The sequence below is a fragment of the Nyctibius grandis genome, chromosome Z (genome assembly GCF_013368605.1).
Source record: "Nyctibius grandis isolate bNycGra1 chromosome Z, bNycGra1.pri, whole genome shotgun sequence".
Lineage (NCBI taxonomy): Eukaryota > Metazoa > Chordata > Aves > Nyctibiiformes > Nyctibiidae > Nyctibius > Nyctibius grandis.
In genome coordinates this window covers 5,081,159-5,102,624 of record NC_090695.1, presented here as the reverse complement: position 1 = coordinate 5,102,624, position 21,466 = coordinate 5,081,159, and positions in this window count along the sequence as shown.

Sequence of the window (21,466 nt, the reverse complement as noted above, 5' to 3'; positions counted from 1 at the left end):
ATCTTGGGTAGATCTATCCGGACAAAGAACCTGGGGAGAATTTCCGTTTTGCTATACTTTTGTTTAGGCACCAGACTCTTTCGTTATTTTCTTTGATTTACAAGGCCTGCTAAGCAAGTAAAAGTAATTTTAAAATTTTTCTCGCATTCATTATATAGCCTCATTCTTCTAAAGTTTTCAGAAACCAGCACTTTGATGAACAGAGCTCTTTGGACATTTGGGGCCAAAAAATTGAAGCTAAAATTTAATTTTAAAAAAGGAATTTTAAAAAATTCTACGTATTTTTAAATTGTATGCATTATTTACAGTGGATTGTCAATTAATTCTTGGCATTTGAGTTAACTTCTTCAGCTTAATTCAAAATTTTCCTGTGTATTACACTTTTGTTGCTAGAAGCATTCATTAAATAAAAGCCTTTTTTCCTATTTTCAGATTTTAAAGGAAAAGGTTTAAAGAGAGAGAAAGACAAGAAGAGAAGATAAAAGAGGAGAAGAGAAGAAGAGAAGAGAGAAGAGAAGAGAAGAGAAGAGAAGAGAAGAGAAGAGAAGAGAAGAGAAGAGAAGAGAAGAGAAGAGAAGAGAAGAGAGAAAAGGAGGGGAGGGGAAGGGAGAGGAGGGGAGGGGAGGGGAGGGGAGGGGAGGAGAGGAGAGGAGAGGAGAGGAGAGGAGAGGAGAGGAGAGGAGAGGAGAGGAGAGGAGAGGAGAGGAGAGGAGAGGAGAGGAGAGGAGAGGAGAGGAGAGGAGAGGAGAGGAGGAGAAAGCGAAGCAAAGAGAAGAGAAGAGAAGAGAAGAGAAGAGAAGAGAAGAGAAGAGAAGAGAAGAGAAGAGAAGAGAAGAGAAGAGAAGAGAAGAGAAGAGAAGAGAAGAGAAGAGAAGAGTCACAAGAAAACAGGTGACATAGATACCACGTAGGCAATGACACTGCCATTTTAACAAAGTCATAGGATGGCTTAAACAACTGTGTACTGTCTGTGGGTGTAGTGTGGCCTTAAAAATACATGGGGAGTAATATCTTTGTAGGAGAAATCACTGTGGGTGGGAAAAAATGGCTACAGCTGGCTGCAGAGAGAAACATGTGGCCACCGCTGGGGGAAAAGAGGGAAGGCAAGACGCAGAGATGGATGTCGACATGGGTTGCTAATGCGGCACTCATTAGGCTGACATGGACATGTCTCTGCAGGGTGTCCCTTGCAGCAGAAGTGTTGAGGAAAAGGCCTGGACCCCAGCTGGCTTTGGTGATGGTGCATGTCCACCCTCATGGAAGGAGATGAGCTCCTGAGAACATCTCTCTCTTATAAAACCATAGTGACACACTAGACATCTTCCCCTTTGTAGCATTCATTCGGATACACTTTTGAAATCCAGCAATTCTTAACAGCGTCAGCTGCAATGGGCTAATATTGTAAAGAGTAAAAGGTCTGTCTGATTACTCTTTCCTTTATTTAAAATCAAGGAAAAAAAAACAAGGAAAGTTTTCTAAGCGTGTCTGCTGCAGCCTTTCTACAGAGGCACAACTCTCACATGAAATGGGCTTTTTTTCAAAGAAAAAATTGCAGCTACACCTCAGTTCGAGTGTCTAGACGTTAGGCTAGGTCAAGCTCTGACAGAAGAACAGGCAGAGGTTTAATTATGTCAGAAACCTTTCAGAAATCTCTCCCTACTTCATCACAGCACTACCATGGTTGCTGTCGACAGATGGCATGGTGAAACCTCTCTGTAATAATCATGTAACTTTCTAAAACTGTTCCTTTTATTATCTGTCCTAAGCTCATCTATTTTTAACTGCTGAGATTTATTATAAATGGAATAGCACAGCTTATAAGGACGGGTAACCCTTGATTACAGCTACTGTAAATCAACCTAGATTCATTTTAATGAGACACATCTTTTTTTCCCCCATTTTTAAGAGTTTCTCAAAGAACAAACTTTTTCATTGATTGGTGAATGATCACTTTTTATTGTTTGTTTTTTTTTTTCCCACAGATTTTAATCAATGAATTTGCATTTCTTATTTCCAGAAACTCTGAGACTTTTAGTTTTGCTATCTTTGGAGATTCAAATAGAGCTGTGGCTGTTAAAAATGAAACTTTACATTAAACAACTGAATACATATTTTTGCTAGCTCTGTAATTCCCCTACAGGTTTGGGATACGCAGATTAGCTTACATAAATAAAGCCATATGGATTAGATGCTGAAAGCATCTTAAGTATTTCTGTTGCACTTTAAATGGTCTTTACTCTGAATCAATTCATAAAAATCCCACCTAGCAACCGGTTAGGTATATCAGACTGTAGACATGAGTTGAACTAAAGGTCCTCAAAATGCACACGCCCAGAGAGTATTGCCCAAGCACTGTACGTATAACTCACTGTTGGGCTCCAACAAAAGACCAGAGGTTCAGACTGCCACTATGTCTGCTCTTAAGTTCCCTGGGAAAGATCCATCATTCACTTTCCAGAAGGGATCCAGCTGTGACACTGCCTACTGGAATAACACAGCTGGACATGAACTTAAGCCCAGAAACCCACATTCAAACAGTCTTTCGCATCCCTCCTTTTGAGGGTCGGCGCTGCGGGATTGAATCTCCCTATGTTGCTGCAACCCATTTCTGATGCTCTAGTTGAATGCAAACTAGTGACACAGTAAGCAAAACGTGACTGCCTCTTTCTCTCTCCATTAATACCATCTTCTGTTTATCTGTATGCAGCAAATTCGACATTTGAAAATATGTGCGATTAGATGGTGTGCGTATTCCTTTAAGAGACTTTATTTCTTAGCAAGGCTTCTGAAGAGTCTATTTCTTTTAATTTTTCATAACGTGTAGCTTATGAAAAATTTAAATGAAATCATTTAGTAGTGATTGCTCCATAAACACAACATGAACTCCTTTAAAATTCCAATTATATAGAAGCTCACTTTTTAAAGTAGTTCTGAATAAGAATAGCTATGTTCAACCACAGTCCTTTCAGATAGATGGGATGTAAAACCAAGGGCTTGACCATTTCTGGCCATCAGAAATCTATGGCTTTTCTCCCCCCCATGAAAGTACAGGGTGGATAGCCAGATGATCCGGCTAAATTCCAAATGTAATAATTACATTCTAGCTACTTAAAATGCTCCCTTCAGTTTCAGTTGCAGACTGTATTCTTCTTCGCTTTCTCCCCTCTGACGATGTGCTGCCCACTGTCAAACAGCTGCCACGTTCCAGCCCAGAGTTAATGGCATTTTACTGGTTGCTAAAATAAGAATAGACTAAGACTTACACACTTAGAGGAGAGTATAGGAGAGAAGCTGACTACTTTATAGACTGCTAATAGACACATATTAAGATATGGTAACATAGTTGTACGAGGCATATGTACAGAGCTGTGTGTTAAGATGGTTTCACCAGAGTCAGTAAAGCTGTGCTAATTTACACCCTTTAGAAGACAATTCCAAATTAATGAGTAGATTCAGAAATGTGGTCCTGATTCTGATCTTTATGAAACATAAATTGGGACAAATTCCATCAAGGTAAACCAGTTTAACAGATGGTAAATGTGATCAAAAGCAGACCCTTGACTCTACTGCCTTCAGGGAGAAGATTCTGCTACTTAACTTTAGGCATGCACTTAACTTTGGTTTTTGTGAAAGGAGAAACTAGTTGGAATAGAGAAGATAATTTCAACTTTTGTGTGAGAGCCAAACCCATTTTAATAGTATTGAACATCTCAAATAAGAAGTTATGTACTTTTAAACACAAGCTTGCAGCAAAGTATCAACATAAATATTTTTTAATTTGAACACAAATGCATGCTTTCTATCAGTCTGGCGGTGTACTCAGTACCACATCTTTTATCATGCTTTTTGAGTGCATTCCATGTTCCTGAGAATAATTACCCTTTCACTAACATGTATATAAAGAGAAAATGCTTGTCAGAATTTTTGTGCTAAACTAAACAAAGAGGAGATAAATAATGCCAGCTCAAATTTAGCAAACATACTTGCAAACACATTTTTCTATTATTCAATGAACTTGATTTTTAACATATATTTTCTGTCATAGCATAAGCCTGTTACCTCTTGCTCCTCATGGACCTGGGAGAATAATTCATTCCTCTGCCCTTTACGATGTCCCTATTACATATTTGTAGACAGATATTTTCTGTCTCCCTTCAATCTCTTTTTTTTGGCAGAATGAGCATGACTAGCTCTGTTAACTTTTCCTCAAACTGGCAGCATTATTTTCCAGTCCTTTTTATAGTTCTCTTGCTCTTCTCTGAATCTATTCAAATCAGTCTTTTCTTTTTGAAATGTAGTGCACAATATTCCAGTATGGCATTGGTTTTCCAGAAAACAGGGAGAAAGAGAGATAAAGAGAGGGACTTGTCAACATTAGCACGTTCTTGAGTGAAGTTCATTGTAATTAACTGCATATGCTCAACATGTCCGACAACTTCAGGACTCACTATTTATGAAAACTGAATAGATGTGATTGAAATCAGCATGGTTGCAAGTGGCAATGATTATTGAAATGGATTCAAAATATGCAGATATATTTCATCTATGTCAGGTTTTTTTTCACTATTCAATCTACATAATCCTTCTAATAAGGCATGTGAAGTTTTGATCTTACAAAGCCTTACACACATGACCGAGTAGCCATGACCATCTTCTTGCGACTATTTCCTCCATCATGTGAAAAAGCCTGTCAATGTTCCCAGACCAATATAACACCCAAGACAACATTGTAGCGAAAATGTTATTTTCCTTGTATCCTCCTTATGACTTCTGCTGTGTATGGAATACTGTTCCATACACAGTATTCACTGAACTTGTATTTACATAGTGTAGTTAATGCTTTTACGTCTTATTTATCTTTAGAAATTTCTTTTAGTAGATTTCATGCCATTCCTCCACATATCAAGACTGTATTGTATTATCTTTGCAGCTGAGATCCTTGGAAGATATTAATTATCTCTAGAGAAAATTAACACATTCTGTTCCCCAAGTAACTAGCTAAAGCACAGGACCTCAACGAAGTTGCCTGTGAACTTCACACTGTTTGACAGCAAGTGTCAGACATAGTCAAGTTGGGTCCACAATTCTAGGCACAGATTAGATAACTGTGTGGGCAAATGTCAAATGATAACTGTGTGTATACATAATTATTCAATCTGCACATGTAACCCTCTTAATGCTTGCAAATTAGGCATGCAACTTCATCTACAAGTTAGTCGAATGTGTTTTCACACTCATCTAGCTAAAAAGTCAGGCGTCCAAACAGTAATAATTATACTATTGCTACTATATTATTGCTAATTTGATTTTATATTGCTAATATTGCTGATATGATTCTACTCTCACAAGAGCCTAGATTGCACATTTTCAGTTAATGACAATTCTCACAAACTGTATAAAGTTCTTAAATTTTAGTAGAATCAGGTGCTCTGTCTTTAGTTTCTTTCTCTGTATTTCACATGCACTATAAAACCAGAAAGTGGAATCCTGTTTAAGATGCAATTGAAACCATCACCTGTTAAACTATTTGCTTCTTTCTCTATTGTCTGGCCTAAGCTAGAAGAAAATTAAAATATATATTTATGCTATGTGCTGAGCTTTAAGTTATTAAACCCCCCAAATCAATGCATTCATACTTTTTTCTTTGCTTTCTGTAATCCTCTCTGCTGGACCTATGAAAATAGACTAGAACATTTCAGCTTCTGTTTACATTCATAATCCCCTTCTCATTCTCATTCGGAGCGCTCGCAGACATGCTGATGGGAAGCCTGTCGAAGTCCACAGAAAGATTTCCTTTGACACCAGTGATTGCTGCATCAGAACATCAGTTCCCCAGACTGCCAGGGTTTCATTCTCCTTCTTCTCCTGGAAGATGGAAAATAGTTTTGTATTTGCTTTTGGGGCAGACAAGGGGATTCTGATGCTAACTAGCGTAGTACCAGTGAAGATAAAATTGCTGACCTGCAGTTTTATTGATATGCTTCTTTCAAATCCCAGAATATAACTGCCCTTTCCAAGTTCCTTTGGACCTTCTTGATGAGTTCTCAAAAATAGCTGCTAAAGGTTCCTTTACACTTCTTCTGACAGACACTTTTAACAGTGTAGATTAAATTTCATCAGGCCTTGCTGATTTGACAATGTTCAGGTTATCCCAGTATTCTTTAACCTGGGCTACCCTAATTCTGCCTTGTGACCTCTTTCTTCCCTTGTTAACTATGGCTGCCTTAAGTACCTTGTTACTACCAGCCTTTTCAGTGAAAGCTAAAGCAACACACCCATTAAGCATTCCAGCTTTCTCCTTATGTCTATTATCTGCTTTTTCTTCCTCTGCTAAGTAGCAGACTTAACATTTTCTTTTGTCTACTCTTCATTTCTTAGACTCTTCGAAAACTTTTCCTTGATCCGTTTTACATCCTTTGCTAATAGCACTTCATTTTGTGCCTTTGACTTTCTGACTTCTGCTCTTACATGTCCTTACTTTTCTCCTATAAGGGACCTTGTGTCAGAGACTGTGAACCAATTTCCACTGTGCTGTTTCACATTTGAATGGAATGTTAAATATTTAAACAGCAAAGTTCTTCTTGTGGTTGTTAAATCAGTATTAAGTGATAGCCAGAGTGAGTATTCAGGGAATAGAAGGGTTCTCTGACTTACAGTCTCAGGTAAATTGCATTGGGACCTAAACGCTTTTCAGAATGAAAATACTGTACTTAATTGAAGATTTTCTTACTTTTCTTTTTCTCTTTCCTTTTCCCTACAGATAGCTTTAGTGCCACATTTTCTGCTCTTCAATAAATTTTTTAAAAAGGCATTTTTTTTCTATTAAAAGAATGTGGTTGAAACCAACATACAAATAAATAAATGTTTTCTTTCTCACCATTTTTAATCAGATTTTTACAGCTTCTGTTGAGATACTGAAAACTTAAAAAATTGATAAGAAATATAATTTGGAGAAGCTATGGCAGTCAAAAAAAGTTGTGATTTCTGCTTCGGGAAAGAGATAAAATGTTGTGTGCTTTTTTAGGGCTAGAATGTCATATTTAAAATCCCAATATTTTTCTGCAGAACAGTATTTGAATAAAAAGATCATTTTCTTCTTAAAAATAAAAACAAAACACAAACCAGAAACAAACAGTTCCCTAGAGTAGAAGTGAAATAAGTAATTTTCTCTTCAAAGACTTGGTTTGCAGGCCTTTGAAAAATCAAAAGCAGTGAGTGCCACAGCCTTTTCCTTTCACACTACAAGCTGTATTACCCTTTGGTTAGTAATGACTTAACCTGAGCCAATGATATCAGCTTTTGCTTGCTATATTTCCACATCTCCACAATCAAGCATAGAGGTGTAGATGCTTGGGAGTAGGAGAACATTTCCACCTGTTGTAGTAATCAGCTTCAACTTATTTGCACCAATCCTTTGTGGTCTGACCTATCTCTACTATTGAAAGTCAGTTTGTGTTTTCTGACGGTTACTGAGATGGAAGGAGCAAAAGGCATTCATCCATTTAGCAATACACACTGCTGACCACAGTATCTCTTCTCCTAAAACCCTAATTGACAGAGATGGACACCGTGGTGGAAACGTTTGAGTACAAGGCTCTATGCACGTCCAGGAACGTAAGCTGCTTCTGGGTTGCATGGGTGCTGAGACAACATAAAGTGAATTGTTTCCTTCCATTACTGTAGATCTAGAAGTTTTTAGAGAAGTTTCTGATGCAAGACCAACAGATGAAGCATGTGGTTGACACTGTCTCAAGTAAGGGGACCGTTGTCACTTTTGGGTTGGTGTTCACTTTCCACCAGATTTGTATGATACTTCAATGTCTAAAGTATAAATAGATGACTAACAATGTCTAAAAGTGTCTGAGCAAGTATCTAATTTCTCTTAAAATAAGTTCACCTAAAATCTCACAAAATTTCTAATGGACTTTTTTACCAATATGATATCAATTATGTTTACGTTATCATACACACTAAAAGGGAATAATTTACCTCTTGGGAAGTCTGGGTAAAGAATGTAGCATCCCAAAAGGTATTTACAACAGAGTAAAGTGGATAACGGTCTTTATTCACATATTTACAAGTCAGAAATTCACTGCCTTTTTTCAAATAACTTTCAATTTTTAAGTTAACAACTACCCACACAACTATCCTATATCTTCAGTTTCAAGTAATCTTTGTTATGTCCATCTCTGGATATAAATCTATCTGTCTTGACTTCATAAGCTAAGTTGTTTTTGCTTGAATGTTCAGAGCAGGGCCAAGTTTCAGGTTGAAGTGAAGAAAACATCTTTCAAGGAAAGAGTTATAATATTCCAGGTGCCACAGATGTGTTTTACATTGTGTTCTTTTTTTTTCCCCTCATTTTTCCTCCTCGAGATCTACTTTTACTTTGTTTCTGTCTCCCAGACAGTAAAAGAATTGACGAGACTAAGAATTTCCCTTCAGCAACAGCTACAGTTCTGCTGTGCTTGTCAAATTTTGTATGACCACTGATTATTGCCAAAGGGGTTTTAGGTTCTTTTCTGTACAATTTATTGGTGATCTGACTGTGTTGAGTGAAAGCTCAGATTCTACTTCAGAGAGTTAAAGCAACATATTTTGAACAAAAACATCCGCAAGATTTTGTTTTTCTACATTAAAGATGAGCAGGAGATGGAGGAGCAAAGTAGATGACCTGGACGTCATTAAACAAAACAAAAAACAAAACAAAATAAATCACTACTGCCAGGAAAAATAATTACTCTGCTTAACCTTATGTCTTGTTCCTTACAGCTGCTCTTCCTGATTCCTTCAGATGGAAGTAAAATGAGACAGATCATAATGTAAGTATACTACTATGTAATACAAATTTCTGTATGGAGTTCATGGAATAAGTTAGCAGTAAATCTATGGAAAATTTTGGGCCTCGCACTTCAGATCATTCTTTAAAGGAAAGAGCACAAAGGTGGAACTCAGAAGATTTGAGTATTGTTATAAGTATTGTCTGCTCTATTTAGGTTTTATCCCTTCTATATCCTATAAAACACAATAATCATACTGGCATCTTCTGTAAGGTGATTTGAGATAATGGTGATTTAAAAGACCAAGAAAAGTAGGAAATGGTGTAACATATATATCTGTGATGAACTTCAGGCACAGTAAAAGAAAAATTTGCTTCAATATTAATGCATGTTTATTCTTTAAAATATTTAAGAAATTCTGACTGTCAGAATCAATTGATCTTTCTATACAACCATGTATTCAATTTATCTGATTTAACATAAACTCCATTTATTCTCCAGAATTGGTCTGTATTTTTACTATTAAACTTGCTCACTGGCTGGACTGATAGATGGCAGGACCCTCAGTGATCTATAGGAGGTCACTGTTTAATGTCACTTGTCAGTATGTAACAAACACTGGATCAGACACACTTTAGGACCTCTGACTTATGTAATAAATGGACAGAAATTACTCGAGATTAATACCTCTTTAAATGAACACCAATAAGGATCCTGGTTACACCTCCTGCATGTGGGCACAGTTTTAACAAAGGATGGACTTACAGTCTGTTTGTTGAAGTCAAGGTATCTCCACGTTGCTGTTTGCTTTGCTTTGTGGGTGGGTGGGTGGGTGGGTATGGATGAGAAGCCTGGATATATTTACCCATTACTCTTTTGTATGCAAAGTGGACACACAGCCTCATCCAGCCTTTTGAAAGGAGAAATTTGGTGCAGTTATCTTAAGATGAAAGGATGACTCAATACTCTTCCTAGATCAATTACAAAATCCTTTATAGAGCCCTGCACCTTATTATTATTGTACACATTTTTAGATGTGTAAATATATGCACCCTTTCCCAAAAGAAACAAAAGAGAAATAACAGGCAGACAATTTGTTTAAAAAAATGTGATTTAAAAAAAATTAAAAAGCGAGGGAGAAACCAGAGGAGTTTGTTTGCAGAAACATGTAGATCTATTTTTTGTGGTTAAAGCTCACTCATTGTCTTCTTTTTCCTAGATTCACTTTGAATTTCAGTTTTGAGTGAGTGTGAATAATAAACAGTCAGATCAAAACTGCTATCTGGCAAATTACTTGTGTTGAAGTCTTAAGTCAGCCCAGTTTTGGAAACTGTAGTGAATCTTGGTGTTTGTCACAAAGAGTGGACTCAGAAGAGCTTTTATGGAAATTTATCCCAGCTCTTTGATATCCTTATGTTTTTATTTCTCGTGGTTTCTACTGTGGTTTACCAACTGCTCTGAATGCTTTCAAGCTATACTCCCTCTCTCCACTGAAGATTTCCCTTAGTTATGATATTAGTAGTCTGCTGCCTACTGGAGCTATTTCCCCTTTCCATATTCCCTCCATCCTGCCTAGTTTCATTATCTACTTCTCCACCTCTCTACATATTAAACCACATAAACCACATGCCCACATCTGTGTTTTTGTTCATTTAGAGTATTTAGAGTTATACTGTTGTCCTCCTTTTTTTTTTTTTTTGATCGACTGTTTTTTCTTTCCTCAGTTGTGTATCATCAGCAAATTTCATCTCCTCTGTGCGTATTTTTTTCCTACCTTCGAGTTGCTGGTACATAAACCGAACACAATTGGTTCTTGTACTGATCCTGTTATCACAAGGGACACTTGAAAACCTCAGTTGCCCCAAAATTGTGGATACTGCAGTTTTAGCATCTTTCTAAAGAATAAAAAAGCTTATTTTTTGCAGGTTACTGAGTTTTCATTAAAAAATATATATCCTAATTTTTTTTTTTTTCTCCTTTCCCCTGTATTGCTAAGGAGGCCTTAGACTAAGTAAGATAATATCCTGTTTCCGTATTAAAGGTGAGCTGAAAAATTGAAGTGGAAATTGAGCTAAGTTTGATTTATGTGTTGAGTGTGCCCCACCAACCAGTCTGTGTGGGAATTCATCATGTGGAAAAGATGTAGATAGCCTTTTCTGAGCTGAGGTTTTCTCTTTGTTGAACTCCTGCAGCTCCTGGTATGCTGACACCTACTCAGGATACATCATAATTGCATTGCAGATACTCCAATATCAGCCGCCCAAAACAGCAGACAATGTTGTATTGGATCAGTCTTACTTTATAACTACTGTCATCATCTGTACCTAAAGAAGTTGCATACCAACATTTATGCTCAGGATGGTGTGTGTCACACTGGACTTGCAAAGATGGCAAAGGGCTTGGTTTGGTGAGTAGATTTGCTTGGGAACGGCATGGTGTGTTTTGTATGTATGATTGTGTATGTGTATGAGAAGATGATATATGTAGCTTTCCTGATGCCTATTTCTATATTTGGAAATTATTTCCAAGCATGCAATTGAGGGAATCTTAATGCAATGCAACACAAAGCAGCTAAATCAGGGTCGTAGAGAAGGGAGTAAATGAAGCATTTCTTAATTTTGCAGTGCTTAACTTCGCAAGCTCAATGATCTTCTAATTTGCTATTATATGAAATTTACTGAATAAAAATAAAAATAATACAAAACAAACAAAAAAACAACCTTGCTTCCCAAATTAAATTACACTGTACCACACTGACACCTGTGTCATTCTGCCAAGTTTAGTCATTAAAACTATAGATAGCCTTCATATGGACTAATACAGTAACTAGTCATGAAGCAGGGGATAATTTTCATCCCTGAAAGAAGTCATACTCACAGTTTCCTCATTTCTTCTCCACAAAGGATGAACGCACAGCTATTGGTCAATTCTGGAAGGGAATCACCCCTGTTTAAAAAAAAGTTCCCTATTACCTCCATCCCTATGGTTTCATCTTCTCTGCTTTTATATTTGTCCACAGGTCTTGTTTTCATTTTCCCCACTACTGTTTGTGGCAGTTTTGTCCAGAAAATTGTCATCATCTTCATCAGGATTTTACTTCTGTTCTCTTATCTTCAGGTGACTGTGCCCCTCTGCTTTACATGCTTATTTTCCTCCCTCTAATCTCATCACCACCTTCAGAGCTGAAATTCTTACTCCTCTGTTCAAATATGGGTAGGAGGGAGAAGATTGGAATGACTTCCAGGTTCCTATGTGTGAGATTCCTGTTTTTATTCCTGAGTCCAGATGATGTTACTTTGTTTGTGCACTCTCAGTTCGCAAACCAACACCTTAATAATTTTCTATTATGTCTCACTGCTCTGTATTTCACTATGTCTCATTGCCCTTGAGTTAGCCTGAGCCCCACAGAAGCACAGATACTAACCCTTTTTCTGACTGATGTGACCCCATGAAAAGCATTTTCAGGCAGTTAAGAGAAAGGGCTGGAGCAGGAGACAGCTCAAGCGTGGTCCACCACTTTATAGAGCTAATATATGCAAACTCTATTTACATGCAGATCCCATGCTGGGGATGAAACATACCCAATTCACAGGGAATTATCAAAGAGTAGGTGATGACAAGTGTCACCAAAATATTTTTCTTTATTTGTCTGTTGGCATGCTTTTTGCACAAGGAAATTATTTCATAAGTTTTGGAAAAGAACTCAGCCTGAAGCAGAAGAGCAGAAGAAAAAATGGAGGTTGAAATTAAAACATAGAAGAAAAATGAAAACCTTGAGTATATGCACTGGTAGCAGCTTTGTCTACAATACATACAGTAATTACCACCCAGTGCAACTTATCTGAATTAGCAATTTAGGACATTTTTTTAGGAACCCTGAACATCTTAAGCATCTGTATGAGCTGACATATTTAATGTACTTGTACTTTTCTGCATGAACAATGGATAAAAAATGAACTGAAACCTTCAATCCTTCATGCTTTTTTCCCCTCCTGTGCCTTAAAAAATATCCATTTGATATTTAAACAAAATAAAATTAGATAAATAACTTCAATTGTAATGACAATGTGATGTAGATGGTTTGTGCCAAATTCAAGCTTGGTAGGAAATTATCTTCCTCTTGCTGGAAGAATTATACACTAATTAACCCTCTGGAAATAAGTGTTTAAAATGGAGAGTGTGTTAGAAATTTAAAGAAATTTTTACATAGCTTGTCTTAGTTCATTTTATTAATGTGTAAAAATGTTTGAGGATTACTTCCTTTTTCTTTCTCTCCTCACCCTCCTCCTGTCCAATGTAGGCCAAATCCTGCCAGGCAGATTAACACAAACTCAACAGGCCAAATTCCAGTGTGATTTAAATAGGAGGTAAATTGGCAATATAAACAAGTATAATTTACATACTGAGTGTTAAGAGCTCGTTGAAAGAATTGCATGGAGTAAGTCACTCACAGTGCATATCAGGGTTTTATTAGTCCAGCAGTACCCGGAAAATATGCCATATAGCACTGCATGCCATCTAATGGTACTGTACATATTAATATTAATAAGGTCATAGCTTATAAAGTAATCCAATAAGAACAGAAAGAGAAAAGTAAACTCCAGAGTTTGTTTTTCTTAATCTTTTCATCTTCAGATTGTAGAGAAATCTGTCTATTTTCCTACTTATGTGGGTCTAGTCCTATCCAATATTTTTCTTAATGATCTGGATTAGTATGTTTGTTAAATTTATAGATGATATCAGAACAGGAGAGACAGCAAATGTTTTACAGCACATGATTACAATTCAAAGTGAACTTGAATTCGAGATAAGAGCTCAAAAAAGTAACTCTCCTTAATAGAAACAAATACAATATTTGACACATAAAGCTAACAATTGCAAAAATACAGCATGGAAATCTATTGCTCAGACAGCAGATCAACAGAAAAAAAAAAAAGTCATGATTTTTTCATGGATAATTAGATGAATATAGCCAGTGATATGGCATTGCCCTAATAGAGGTAAACATTACGCTGAGATGTATAACTGAAGGTCATCCCTACAAAACTTGTTCAGCTTTGGGCCTCAGCAAGAACATTGTCCAGTTTAGATGCTGCCTTTCAGGATAAATAATGGGGGAATTAACAAAAACAGATGGAAGGCCAGCAATCAGAGGTCTAAAAATCATCACCTAGGAGAAAAGATTGAATGGATGCTGATCAGCCTAGGAACATCGTGAGGGAGGACATGATCACAGTCCTCAAAGAAATTAATAAGCTTTATTTTTCATTGTCCTGATACCGTGGAAAAGACAGAAAGGTTTTAAAATCCAACAGGGAAAATTTACTTTACATATTAGGAAAAGCTCTTGACAGTGAGGCTAGAGAAGCAACAGAAAAGGTTGTCTGTGGAAGCTGTGCAGTGCCTACCTTTGACAGCCCTCGAGATGAGATTAGAGAAACATCTGTAAGGAGTGACAGTGACAGCCAGCCAGGCGTGGGAACAGAAGGTGGACTTCCATCCTCGGGAGACCCGAGAGGCCCCCTCCTGCCAGGGGGAAACGTCTCAAGTTCCAGGAGATTCTGTGATGTTACAGGCAATGACAAGAAGTCATCGGTGCTATCGCCCGTTTGAATAGCTAAATGGAAGTGCGATGTTGCCTGTGACAAGTTATTTGCTTAGCATCATAGTTCATGGTCCAGCGAGGGTTGAAGAGTGTGTCCTTAAGCAGCCATGATGAATACTTTTATTATCTCTAATCCATATTTTATAGTGACTTATCTCATTCTACCGTGTTACACGCAGGAAAGACAAGACAGAAAAGAATATTATAGCCCATATTCATCACACTTTTTTCATGTGCTTGGAGAACAGATTCATACTGTAGTCAACGGAAAATAATAGTCTCCATCAGAAGTTAACTCAGATTTTAGGGGCATTGAATCATTGGACAGAAGTGCTTATCTCTTCCTACTGACTAGAGAGGGAAACTGAGATGGAGCGGCTTCTGATTCAAGCTCCTGAGTAGTTATCTGAATTTAGGAAGGATGGATCTGCTATATGCCAGAACACAAAGAAAGTCAGTTGTAGCTTGGACTGGGACCCATCACACTCCTGATTTAATCAAAATAAGTGTTTTGTTTAACAGAACTTCTTGATTTGTTGTAATACAGACAGACTTTTGCTATGCCACTCAGTTTACTATTGTTCCAAAGAGATGCTAAAAAGATCTATGAACAGGTTTCTTTATCTGTATTTCTTACTACTTCTGGCAGCACTAAGGCATGGAGCCCATCTGTCCCTGGGAAGAATTTTTTATTTTTTTCATCATGCTGATTATTCTGAAGACAATTGTCCAAAAGGAGAACAAGAGATGGTTGCTGTTTTTCTTTGATTTTTCATTGGCTAGAATGTCTGTCTCCTATTGCAAATTGATTTAAATTCCTTCCATCTGCTGCTGGGAACCTAATCTAAATGTAGATTAAAATAAATACATTTCTTGGGAGAAAAAAAAAAGGGAAAAAAAAAAAGAAGAGGAAAGAAAACCCCCCAAATTTTAAACATTCAGAACCTTAGCATATTTTGTAGTGTGCTGATTATTTTTATGTTATCTCTCTCTTGCTTCTGGAAATAATTCTAATGGTATCACTTGGGTTTCCTGCAGACACAAAGAAGGACTCCTGGGCTGCAGTTATTTTATGAATAATCAGGATGGGATATTTCAGGAACCTCCAAATTCTTTCCAGACTTCCAGACAAATGGGGACGAGGATATTCGCCAACTTTAAAGAGTGGCAGCAGATGGAAAGAAGCCAAGCAGAAGACTTGGAGTGTTGTTGACTAGAATAAGAATGAAGAAACATTTAGAAAGAGCTATTTTTTTTTAATACATCAATATTTTTTTTCTTTTTTAATGACTTTTTGAAATATTTGCATGAATACAAAATCTCTGTCCAGGAACAAATCATGCTTAGGCAATGTATTTACTCTGTTCCTGCAGTTACTAGGAAGGCTTAACATATTGTAGACTTCAGCTTTCTGTATATAAAATACCTTTTGTATTACAAAAGTTTACTTCTCTTTCTTTCCCCTTCTCCCACTCCCTTTTCTGAAACATATACTCAATGGAGTAACGCCTGAGATTCTGGATCCTGTTTTGAACTTTGTAATTCTAGGACTTCCTGGCTAATTTTATTCTGTGAACTTTGTGTTCCTTTTAATTTATTCTGAATTATCTTTCAATATGAAAGGAAAAGCTAATTCAGAGAATCAGTTATAGCTTATGTAGTCTTTCAGCACGAGGTTACCAGTTCAGATCCAGACCAGACAGCAAGGGGTCACAAGCAGCTAACTACTGATAAGCGTTTGGCATCCTTTCCGAAAGAAGCTCCTAGTGTTGAGCTCCTGGTGGAGAGGTGTTCCCATCACACTGCCACAGGTTTGGCACAGCCTGGCAACCTCACTGCCAATTTCCACAGACAGCTCAAGGAGAGAAGCGGACACTGAGTTTTTCTATCCCAAGCATGGCTGATATTTTTATATCATATTGGAGGCCTAACAGTAAGAGCTCATTCTATCGCATCTCCCTATGATTTACTGCAACGGTCTCTGGGTAAATGAAAAGGCTGCTGGAATTTAAAGACAAAAGAAAGCAGCTGGTTTCTTATTCCCTGCATTGCACAGATCAAGCCATTGTGCCCTGTGTGCTCTATTTTACCTGTGTTGTACTGAGCACAGTGACACATACTTTCTGTAACTTGCCTTTCAGAGTGGTATCTCTTAATATAAGGAGAATTAGAGATAAACAACACAAAAAGCAAAATTAATCAAACAACCAACCCCTTCACATTCTATAGAAAACTAGAGCTCAGCTCAGTTACTCATTTATATGTTCATACTTCTGTGTGAGTTGTCCCGGAGCAGTAGCAGGGCATCCACATAGTTTCATCAGAAATGGTGAAGAACCTGTGGGAAACCTGTGCCTTTCTGCAGCACTAGCTGGAAACCAGGCAGGAGGCTCAAGGGCATCCCTGGTGCTACCAAGTGTCTGCGTACAGGGACCAAGTCCAAATGTCGAGTCCCAAAGAAAACCCCCATTTTATCATAATATCTGAAGTGTGGCTGTGCTTCTGGCTGCCACATTTCTTGCTCTGTGTTTGTTCAGATTCTGCAGCCCAGTAAATACAGTCATGTCAACGCTAATAGGAAGCCATGGGTTTATAGCAACAACATGCTGGTAACAGGTTAAGGCTTGTATTAACTGAACAGTGTAAAGCCCCAGGACCTGTCAGACTTTACCTGGACTTGTCTTGGCTGGTCTTGAGCTTATTTTAGCTTGTTCATTAGTTTTAGCAGTAAATTGCCACAACGACTGTTCTAACCAGTTATTAGCTTTATATTAACCTTGTGCAATTGTATAGTTTAACACCTAAAGAATATACACCAAGGGTGTCAATGACCTAACAAACTAAATGATAGCTTTGTAAGCAAAGAAGCGGACAAGTGAGAAGAGGAAGAATGATCAAACAGATCGTCTGAAAACGTGTAAAACTAACCCCAAAATACCCGTGACTAAGGAGGAAGAAACACCCGCTGTTTTTAGCCCACATAAATTGCATGAGGTGCAATGGCTGCTGGTTCTCTACTGGCAGCATAAGTCATTCCCTTTCTACCCTACTTGCCAGAAACCTCTCCTAAATAAGCACGTCCCAGAGAAACTGCAGTTTATTCTCTGTTTAGATGATTTAACCTCTCCCAAAAGCAGCCTGGACAAGAGGAAGTAGACAGTCTGCCGCTCTGCTTTTAGCTTTTGATAGAACAGAAGAAAGAGTAACACTCAATAAAGCATGGGCAAAAAAATGCAACAGCCATGTCACTCCTCAGAAGGGTGTCTCCTATAGAAGAAATATTACGAGGCCTTATGTTATTTATTATCTCCATTAATGATTATGAAGTAAATATAAAATATAAATATAACATTGCTAATCATAAAATGCAGGAGAAAAAAAACAAAACCACAATAAATAAGGATAAGGTTGGTGTCTCATCCAACTTAGTGTAGATTGTCAGCAAGTAAAAAGCCTCAGGTCAATGAAGCCCAATGGAAACTAAGAGATCTAGGAAGAAATAGTATAGTCTGTACCCGCTTAGTGAGGATCCATATCTAGGAAAACCCAAGCCCAAAGAGAATATGGAGTCTGTGGTGGATGTTTAACTGGATAGGAATTCCTAGGTTAATGCTGAGTTTCTTTGTTTCATTATTATTTTTTTTTCCTTCCAAAAATGTTATGGAAAAACTGGAGAGGATTCAGGAAAAAAAAATCAGAACCTGCAGAAAATGACAGTGAGGTTTTTTAACTTTGGTAGGTGACTTCATTACAGGCAAGGATCTTCATACAAAGAAGAAAATAGTGTGCTAAGAGATCTTTAGCAGGGAAAGGTATACCAAGTAGTGCATTAGTCATATCTAGGACGTGAAGTTCAGTTCAAGAGTGGTAAAATTAATATATGGCCTGTGAGATGAAGGAAATAAAACTAAGCCTAGGATTAATGTAAACTGGTTTTATCTAACTTTGTGATAGAAATAGCTGGTTTAAGTTAGCTCTCTAGGCTCCTGCAATAGTTGTGGAAGAGTCAGGTAACTTCACTGGGTGAATTATCAAATGAGGCTGGATATGTATCAAAGAATGGAGACAGTAGTCCTGTGCATACTCTTCCATCAACAGGGAGGAGAGGGAGCCAAGTGACTAGTTTAGGTTAGACACTTAATTTAGATGGCTAATAGGCATATGAGAGAAATCCTATTCTGAAAAGATACACATTTCTCTTTTTTTTTTTAATCTTTAACTCAGGGAATGTGTGTGTAACTGAATCATTACCTTTTAAAGCTTTTAAAGGAACTTTTGAAGTGCAACCTTCTCTTCAGGTTTTATCTTAATGAAGCAACACTGGTCTGGAAGTCCTCATTCTCCTAACTATGGACAGCTTATTGGAGAGAGAAACAGCTTCTTATGGACAGCAGCAGTATGCCTGGTTCCTAAAACTGCACAGAGTTTTTATAACCTCCAGGAAAGTTGTATGCTCAATAAAAGCGTAATGGGCAGATAAACAGTCATAAAAATAGATCTGTGTATATAATCTTTATTTATCATTCTAATTACTGTTAAAGTATGAGGATAAAATGCATGTAACTGTTTCATTTTGTCATTCTCTTATCACAGAGAAAGGAGAAGAGTTTGATTCCTGGAAAAAAAAAAACAGACCAAGGGTTGTTCTTCAAGTCAGTCAGAATCCTTTACCCACTTACCAGGTAGGCAGGGGAGATTGACAGCCAGGATGAGCCACAGTAAATGCAAAAAAACCCTATTTAAATGCAAGAACTTAATAGTGTGAATGCTGGTGTTCCTAAATAAATGGAACATTAGAAACTTGGAGTAAAGGTGGGCAAGGATAAAAACATTATGACATAACATTTTTTTTTCTTTAAAGTAAAGAAAAAGCACCCAGGATCATATTTAAATTGCTTATTTTAATCCACTGATTTACAAACTGCACTGTATAAAAGACAAATTTCTTTTAATCCACTGACTGTGAAATGAAAAATTCATAAACTGAACAAAGAAGGAGGACTTAGTCCTCTGTATAGCTTAATATTTAGGACAGTCTTCTAGGAAATAAGGATCATGAACTGGGAGTTCAAATTAGTCTTCCATCCTATGAAAGCGCATTTTATTTACAAGATAATTGCGAAAAAAAAGGAGTGCTTAATATAACCAGGATGTGTTGAGATACGTGTTACTAGTTCCACATGTGAATGTAACGTTGAGGATTGCTGCCTCTGCATCTGAGGTAGACTGATGTTTTACCCTAAGAGGAACTAAGTGCTGCCAGGAGGAGATGGAACAGAGAGCAAGTGTTCCTAATTACTTTCTTAGAAGAGACCCCCTAAATTTCAGCCAAATTCCAATTTAGGCAGAATATACTCAGTGTGAGTCTTGTTTTCAGCCTAGAAACTGAAATTTTCCAGGAAACGGTATCTGCAGTTCTCTGTGTGGGCTTTTGTGTAGGCAGAGGAGGGGAAAGGGGACTATAGCATTTTGGATCTGAGTAATTTCTTATTAGTTTTTCTTTATATAAATAGGAGAAGTTGAGTCTCTAGGGACCACAGTCTGGTACATTTCCCAGAACTCACTTGGCCTTGTAGAAGTAATTTAAATAAATAAATGAATGGTAAGTAAAATCTCTCGCAGGGCAGCACTTTCACACTGAAACAGGGGCAACTGTGATGGGTGAGCAGTCAAACACTGAAGGCAAGTTTTCATTGCTGGGTAATTTTCAACTGTATGAGGGCTCCAAGACTTGTATGAGACACATATTCTAGCAATAATACAAAATTATTCTTCTAATGTATAAAATATATTCCTAATCTCTATGTTAAATTCATATACAGATATTAATTTCTAAAAGTCTTTATCTCCTTTTTTTTTATTTTTACAGCCTGTCCATTTTATTTTTACATTGATTTCCACGTGTACCATCTCTGTTTTTCAGCTTTAAAAACCTAGGATATGGGAGCCTTTTTCTGCCATGTTGATAAAAGACCCTTACATTGAGAAATCTTGATGGAAGGGGAACCTTCTGACCTGCAGCCTCCTGACTATGGCCCTTCTTTGCACAAAGTGAAGGTCTTTCATTGTTCTCAGAAATGCAGCGAGGCAGGCATGAAAACAGAGAACAGGAACCAGTTAATGTGATGGCCAATGTGGAGGTCATTCTAGGGGATGATGAAACTGTTCCCTCCTCCCTGTCGGGATTTCTCGATGTACTTCCTGATTTGGTCGAACAACAGTTTCAGCAAAAGGCATGGCAAAGTTCAGATCACCTCATTAAAATCTTAGCACTTTAGTATTTCTTTCCAACGCAACCCAAAATGTCCCACGAAGATTTTCAGAGTGCTAATTTTCTGCCCCTTCTGAGAACAATCATACTAGAAGACCTAACCAGAACTGTCATCACCTGGCAGTAATATTGCTGTTGACTTCTGCTAGGGGAGGATTTGTGTCTTCCTTCAGTAATATAAGCCACTAGAAATGAGAAATCCAGTACCATCTTGTCCTTACGTTATCCTTGTTTGGAAGTAAAAGAAGATGTTGCCTTCCTCCTTCTCATATCCATCACATTTGGCATTTGGCTTATCACTTTCTATGAAAAGCTTGGGAAATATTTTCTTAGTATTAGATAACAGAGGTATATTTTTTTTCCCCAGGAACTGAGTTAAATTCACTAGGAGGAAGGCAACTGAAAGACAGTCTAACTGGCGGAATCAAGGGCAGTTTCCTAGTTATATCTCATCTCATCACCAGAAGAAGAGAAAGGCCTGAAGTCTTATGCCACGGTTTTCCTTCCTGGATCTTCTAGGAAGCAAACACGGGGGTGCAAGCCATTGGGTCAGAGCACACTCATGGAGGGCCTGGAACAGGCAACGTGCAGCCTTTGTCTCCCTTCACACAGTGCTGTCCTAATTATTGTAAGCATTTTTGTGCATATATAACTTACAAGGCTCCTTCGCTGTGTTCCCATCATTGGGCTCAAAATCTGCCACATTTGAACACTGGTATTTCCTAGTGACTAGGGTTAAAACTAGAGCCAAGGCTGTCTGGAAGGCAATTAAGACCTCAGAGCTTCAATGGTAACCTGATCTGACAACAT